Genomic DNA, 8,208 nt, shown 5'->3' on the forward strand with positions numbered 1-8,208 from the left:
TATGAGAGACGTAAGAGTGGATGTTCAAACAGTTTGGAATGGACATGAAAATTTTGGTTTGAATTTTTGATTTTTTGATTGAAGAAATGACGATCCAATTCAAATAAGCTCGGATTGGATTGACTTTTTAAGTTCGGTCTCAAATTAAGCGGTTTGAATATTTCGAATTTTTTATTTTAAACCTATAAGTTGATATGTTTCTTCATTCTTACAAAAATGAACATTCAAATGAAGTTCTAGTTAATAGTTTCATTATTTTTCTTGTCAATTGTAGCCTGTAGGTTATCGACGTCTTTTTTCGTGCAATAAATAATACTCACTCAATTTTAATTTAAGTAAATTTATTTTCTTTTTAATCCGTGTCAAAAAAAACGACTCCTTTCATATATGAAAACAATTTATTTTTATACAATGATTTATAACTACACAAACTATATGTGCCTTATTTTATATCATAAGTTTAAATTATTATTTTTATTTTATGTTCGGTCAAATAGGTTCATATAAATTAAAACGGATGGATTAATATTTACTCTAAGAATTATTGTAAACAAGCACGTGATAAACATGGATGTCAATCATATCACCAGCCCACCAGTGGGTCTTTCTGTGTATCATTCGGATTTGCTCGTTTTTCAAGTGAACTGTGGAGTGTGGACCATGGATAGGAAAGGAGAAAGATAAATTTAAAAAAATAAAAAGGATAACGTGAGATCGATGTAAGTTAAGCTAACTATTAGGATACAATTAATCATTTGCTTTAAAGTTACAACCTCCTATCTAGTGATATCATTTATTTTTCAATATTCGTTCTTTTTTAGTCAGATTCTTTCTATGTTACTACCATATATGTTTACCCGTAAATGATATATTTGAAGTTATACATGGTTTATAGACAAGCCAATTGATTTGATCCCAAAATAATAAATAGATTAAATAAAAATATAAGACTTAGCGTTGAAATCGAGATAAGACGACATAGAACTTTGTTCCGGAAGCAGAACTTCCGAAAGCAATAATAACGATATAATAAGTAAGAAAATAAAATATTTATTGAGCTTTCAACAGTTTATAGCATAAGTTTGTCAGATCATCTGTCGTTTTACAATGGTTATTGAACTCACTATTTATAGTTGCACCTAGGGAACAAGGTCCTTGAATCAAGCCCCTCTTAAATAACATTTATGGGGGCTATTAAAAATATATAACGGCAAGCTATGAATGTCATATTCTCTGTTACAGACCATGTACTTAATGCTATAGAATATTCTTCATTGAATGTTCCCAGGTAGCAGGCCTTTGTTTGTCTTTATGAGCAACATTCCCTTCGGGGACAACCGAGATTGCTGCCCCTGGACTTGATTTCGATTTGTTTTGCTTTCCATCTGTCTTCGGTTCCACGCACCGCTCTATTATGCGAGTATTTAATATGAACATAATTTGCCTTATACAGATATCCCCTTGCTTTCCGGTGGCATATCCTTGTATACAGATATCCCCTTGCTTTCCGGTGGCATATCCTTGTATCACCAGGAAGTTGGTGAAGATACCTTTCTTGGCGGAAAATTCTTTGACCCCCTCTGAAAAGTTTATGACAGTTGATTAGACGCACGTCAATCCGCATTTAATGCCCCGAACATGCCTCCCATGATTTAGCAACACGTTCACTAGTTCTCGAGGTAATCATGGCCACGATTTTAACCGCCTATTCCTTCACTAATACGCATCAATCTTCTTCTTTTATACTTCATAATTTTTCAAACTTTCTTTACTCAACTCACTCTTACTTTCAACCTTCTTCTTAAGAGAAAACCTTATTTCCCTTTGTTAACTATGGCTTTTTCTTCTAAAAAATCTAGTTCTTCAAAGAACAAAGAAAGTACTAATGAAGATGCTCCTCCTACGCTGAGCACCATTATCCCCAGAAAACTTACTACGACTAAGGATTTTAAGGGAAGTTTCCTTCTACTAACTCCCACACATGGACTATTGGTATATACTCTTCTTCCATTCATCTGTCTAGCATCCTTACTATAAAGAAAGACTGTTGTTTCTAGGATTTGAACATGATCGCTCTTGACCTAGCAAAGTCGGTAACCTTCTCCAAGAAGGATTTTATGTACGTGTACACGTACCCCATTACTTTGGGCCCGTTCTTATTGAGTGGAGGGCTTGACTCCGTTATCTTCGAGTTTTGCTTCCGTTACCAGGTTTGCTTGGCATAGGTGATCCCTTCTATGTGGAGAACGGTCACCTATCTTCGGCGTCTATGCTAGGAGACGGGGGAAGAGCTCTCCCTGGACCGACTGATGAACCTTTACTCCCCCAAGATTTTTCATGGGGGAATGATAAATTTCAGTAAACATGGTCACCGTGCTCTACTCACCAACATGGATGATGACAACGACCGTGGATGGATGGAGTGTTTCGTTGTAATTGCCACCATGGACATCATCCCGTTCACAACCCCATCATTTCCTGAATCATGGAATTGTACACGTAAATAAACCGTCGATCCTTTCTTCTAGTTGAAGGCTATTCCATGTTATCATCGATCCTTCTTTTTTCATTATTTCAGTAACTCAGTGGACACCACCAATGGTCGAAGGCTTGGACCAGTGGGTCCAGAAGATTTTGGATATCACCATGCCCGAGACCCGTCAATGGAAAGAACGGGCCCTCAAATACGGGTGGAAGGCCAAAAATCATGGTAAGTTGATTCTCGAACTTATCTTGTCTTCATCCCACATATAAGAAAACCGACTAATTTTTCCTTTGTTGAATTCAGGTGTTTCACAAAGCTTTGTTACCATCCCCGAGGAGGACGTTTTGGCTGATCCTGAAGATGGGGCGATGTTTCTGCAGGAGGCCTTCACTCAAACGGGTGTAGCCGGATCTGCATCCAGTGCAGGTACTTATTCTCGGAGTCCCCGGCAACAAGCAATAAAAAAGGTGATGTTCCTCTATGGTCGAGGGAAAAAATAAAAAGGCGAAGAGCGTCGTGCCCGAGCCTGCTGCAACCACTATGGGCATCAATGGTGAAGGAGAAGCCAGTGATGAAGGGGTTTCTCTGCATAGAAGACGATGACCTTCATCAGCTCAACAAAATGCTCAATCTGTTGAGCTAATAATACCAACCGATGACGACGCCCAAGCGCTCTAGGCGAGTTTGATATGGTTGAGGATGCCAAATCTCATGTTCGAGCCCACTGTTATCAGTATTGCGAGGCTGAGTACCAAGCCTCTTACATCTTCGGTTGTTGAGCAACCAATAATTAGCATTCCTTTTTCCGTATCTGCTTCCTAACCTATAACGCCATCAGCTTCATCTCCTTCTTTGCCACCAGCAACTACTACATCTTCTCTACCGACCGCAGTCATCCGAGAGGAGGATGTACATCCTCCCCAATCCCCAGTTTATGGGAACTTGGGGCATAACTATTCAGTCCCCTCCGTAGATCCTTAGAGGAGGAGGAGGAGCGTCTCCCTCTCAATTTCTACCGAATGTCATCTGATGTCCCGACCGGTAGAACTTGCCAATTATCTGAAGCCTCTGGCTTCAAAGAAGGATAGGAATAAAATACAGTCTCTCTTAGGAGAGTGTATGGTAAACAATGCCATACATGACATAGTGGTGGTATGATCTTTGTTCCATCTGTTGTTCTTTATATCTTTGTTATGGCATGATTTTTAATTTGTACTTTTGTTTTGTAGGCTAACTTCCTTTCTTTCGAGGGCCTTCCGAGGTTGATCCTTGACAAAGAGAAACTCACCTCTAAGTGGGATCAATTGTTGGCCGAGTGGGATCAAATTGGTGCTCGCCTCCTAGAACTGGAAGTACAAGTTGCTGAGGCCATTAACTTCGAGGCTCAGTTGCAGCAAAACGAGCAAGAACTAGTGATCCCCAGCCAAGAGGCCGCCCTGTTAAGGGTAAAATTTGAAGAAGCCAAGGCAAAGTGGGTTGAGGTCCAAAATGTCGTTCTTGTTGCTACCGATCGTGAGGCTGCCTCTATTGAAAGACTGAATAATTTGGAGGCAGCCTTGAGCTTCAAAGGTGAAAAAGCTAATGCTGCTGAGTAGAAGCATGCCCGGATGAAGGAGAAGTATAGGAAGGTCATGGAGAATAATAAAGTTTACAAGTCCACTATCCGTGACCTCGACGTCAACCTTCAGGCCATTAGTTTTGAGAGAAATAACCTTTCGACCGAGGTTAACCAGCTTAAGGAAGAGCTTCAGCACCGAGCGACTCCCCTCATTTTTGAAAAAATATACTTTATGTATAGCATGAGGAGAAAAACCTTGGAAGAGGCCAAAACGGGTGTCATTGACTTTGATGCGGAGATCGCCAAGGCCTGTGAGCTGGAGTCCACTGCCCGAACAGGCTTTCCGGTCCAACCTGATATGACTGATTCCTCTGGTTCCATTTCTGAGTTATCAGAAATGGGTGAACAACTTGAAGGGGATGATTATGAAGGTCAAAACCTTGAGCCGGCAACAGATTCACTTACTTATCTTAGGGGCGCAGATGCTTCTCTTCCCCCAGATTCTAGGGATGCAATAGTTTAGCATTTTTATTTCTCTCCTTTTTGTTTCTTACTTCAAACTTTTGTATTTGTGCTGCTTGGCACGTAATTATATAAAAATACTTTTTCGTTTAAGTATTGGACAAGTTTTTCTCTTTGCATCGAATTATGCAAGGCTTCGGGTGCAGTTTTCCTCAATAGCATTTGAATTCCGAGCATAAATTCTTCCGAAATCAACCATTTACTGTGAGGGTGTCATAAGAGTGTGCCTTCTTATGTTTACGGTGCTCTTCAAAAGGATGTCTCATGTTCATTCCAGCATTAGCATTTGAAGTACTTGTTTAACTTTCAAATGATAAAATTAATTCATCGTTCGGACAAGAAACAAGATAAAAATAAAAGGACTTTACTTAATTCCTTCCATTTTCGAAAGTCCATAAACATTTGTTGTGCGAAAAAGAAATTGCCACTACTTGTGGCTAATTTGTACAACTTATTTCTATGAGACTGGTCGCGTAGTCCCTGGTCCCGATGATACAAATTTATTCCCTAATTGGGATAAAAACTAGACGAAGGTAAAAAGAGTGCAACATATACTTTCAGTATAGGCAGTGCTCATCGGCAATAGTATCTTTTGAGGTGTGCCACATTCCAGTTGCTCGGCAACTTTACTCCGCCTTGATTTTTCAATTTGTATGACCCTTTCTCGGTGACAGCTGAAAACCGGTATGGGCCTTCCCATGTCATACCTAGCTTGAGCTCTTGGTGTTTTGAGTTACTTTCCTTAAAACCAAATCTCCTACTTTGAAATAATGGAGGTTGACTCTTCGATTGTAATATCTTCCCATTCTCTGTTTTTGGGCTGTCATCCTTATATGCGCCAAGTCCTTGCGTTCGTTGAGCAACTCCAATATGACCAATAATGCTTCGTCATTTGTTTCTTCGTCCTCCCGGAAGTATCTCAGGGTAGGTTCTTCTACTTCCACCGGGATCAAGGCTTCTTCTCTGTATATTAGAGAGAAAGGAGTCTCCCTCGCGCTTGATTTGGTCGTTGTTCGATACACCCATAGTACTCCCAGCAGCTCTTTGGGCCATTTGCCTTTGGATGCTTCCAATCTCTTTTTGAGATTTTGGATAATAAACTTGTTTGTAGATTTTGCTTGACCGTTTGTGCTCGGGTGGTAAGGTGATGATGTGATTCTTTTGATTTTAAGATCTTCAAGGAATTTTATGACCTTTGTGCCTATAAATTGTGGCCCGTTGTCGCAGGCTATCTCTTTTGGTATCCCAAACCTGCAAATTATGTTCTAGCACAAAAAATCTGCTACGTCGCGCTCATCGATTTTCTGGTAAGGACCTATTTCAACCGACTTAGAAAAATAGTCAGTTAAAATTAAGAGAATCCTACCTTACCAGGGGCGGGGTGGTAGCGGACCGACTATGTTCATTCCCCACTTCATTAATGGCCAAGGTTATAGAGTCGAGTGTAATAACTCTATCGGTTGGCTACCAACGGTGTATGGCATTGACACTTATCACATTTCCGAACATATTTCCTAGCGTCTTGTTCCATCCGGGTCTAGTAATATCTTGCCCAAATAAGTTTTAATATCAATGAGTCCGCACCCGAGCGATTTTCACAGATTCCTTTGTGAACTTCTCTCATGACATAATTAGCTTCGGAGGCTCCGAAGCATCGGGCCAACAGGCCTTGAAAAGATTTTCTAAACAATTGACCTCCCCTAAAGCAATATCGAGTTGCTTTGGTGCGCAGCGTTCGAGATGCATTGGGATCTTCAGGTAGATTTATGTGCTCAAGATAGTCAAGGATCTCATTTATCCAGTCCCAGAACAAATTGGTCGTGTTTACTTCATAATAGGCGTCTATGTCCAATACCAAATGCATAAGCTGTATGACCATACCAGAGTCTGATCATTTCATTTTTGTGGACGATCCTAGATTGGCTAGTGCGTTTGCTTCCGCCTTTTCTTCCCTCGGGGTGTGTATAATTGACCATTCCTTGAACCATGCAAGTAGAGCCTAGACGTTCACTATATATTGTTGCATGAGATTCTTTTGGCTTCCAAGATCCCGTAGACCTGATTTACTACCAATTGGGAATCATATTTGATTTCTAAGACCTTGGAGTCTAGTCCTTAAGCCAGCTCGAGTCATGCAATCAAAACTTCATACTCGACTTAAGAGGAACAATTCTTATGTCTTGTCTCAGGGTTTCTCCCGAAGGCATGATCAGCACTACGCCGAGCTCGGACCCTTTCACATTGGAATTTCCATCCATGAACAAGGTCCAAACTCCTGACGTCGATTCCGATACTGTCACTGCTTCTTTGATAGCCAAAGGTAGCAATCCTGGACAGAAATTGGTCACAAAGTCGGCCAAAACTTGTGATTTAATCATTGTTCTAGGATTGTACTCTTTGTCAAATTCACTCATTTCGATTGCCCACTTGGCTAGTCGCCCTGATAGTTCAGGTTTGTGAAGGATATTCCGTAGGGAAAAGGTTATCACCACGGCTATCAGATGGCATTGGAAATAAGTCCTAAGCTTTTGAGCGGCGACCACGAAAGCTAAGGCCGATTTTCCCAGATGTGGGTGGCGAGTTTCCTCTCCCATTAAATTTGTACTAACATAATAAATAGGAGATTTCGTACCTTTGTTTTCAACGACTAAAATGAAACTTACCGCTACCTCCGAGATTGCTAAGTAAATCAGCAATCGGTCGACAAATATCTTTTTAAATCCTTCAGAGCATGCTGGCATTCCGAAGTACATTCAAAGTTGTTCTTCTTTTTGGGAAGTGAAAAGAAGTGATGACATTTTTCTAAAGACCGGGAACTCAACCTGCTTAATGCGACTAGTCTTCTTGTCAACGTTTGAAGCTCTTTCACATTTGATAGCTAGTCAGGGATGTCTTTGATGGATTTAATTTTATTAGGATTGACTTTGATCCCCCTTTGCGACACCATGAACCCAAATATTTTACGGGAGCTGACTCCGAATGCACATTTTTTGGGGGTTAAGCTTCATGTTGTGCTTCCTTAGAATGTCAAAGGTCTCTTGTAAGTGTTTAAGATGATCACCTATGTTCAAAGACTTAACCAACATATTATCTATGTAAATTTCCATGGTTTTCCCTATTTGTTTCTCAAACATTTTGTTTACAAGCCTCTGATAAATGGCTATGACGTTCTTTAGCTCGAAGGTATCACATTATAGAAATATGTGCCAAAGTTCATTATGAATGAAGTTTTTCCTGATCCTCTGGGTTCATCTTGATTTAGTTGTACCCGAATAAGCATCGAGGAAGCTCATTAACTCGTGCCCTGCCCTGCCATCACATCAATCATTTGATCAATGTTTGGCAATCAGAACGAGTATGTGGGGCACGCCTTATTTAGATCTGTATAGTCTACGCACATGCGAAGTTTATTTTTCTTCTTAGGAACTACTACTATGTTAGCTAGCTAGTCAGGATACTTTACCTTCCGGATCGAACCAATATTAAGCAAACGAGTTACCTTTTCTTTGAAGAATTTGTTTGTGACCTCGGTAATAGGGCATTTTTCTGCCTCACCGATCTAAACTTAACTTATGCACAGCCACATCTGGTGCGACCATGAAAAATAATCAATTTTAAATTTAAGACATTTTGTGAATCCTGG

Source organism: Nicotiana tabacum, chromosome 7 (assembly GCF_000715075.1).
Source record: "Nicotiana tabacum cultivar K326 chromosome 7, ASM71507v2, whole genome shotgun sequence".
Lineage (NCBI taxonomy): Eukaryota > Viridiplantae > Streptophyta > Magnoliopsida > Solanales > Solanaceae > Nicotiana > Nicotiana tabacum.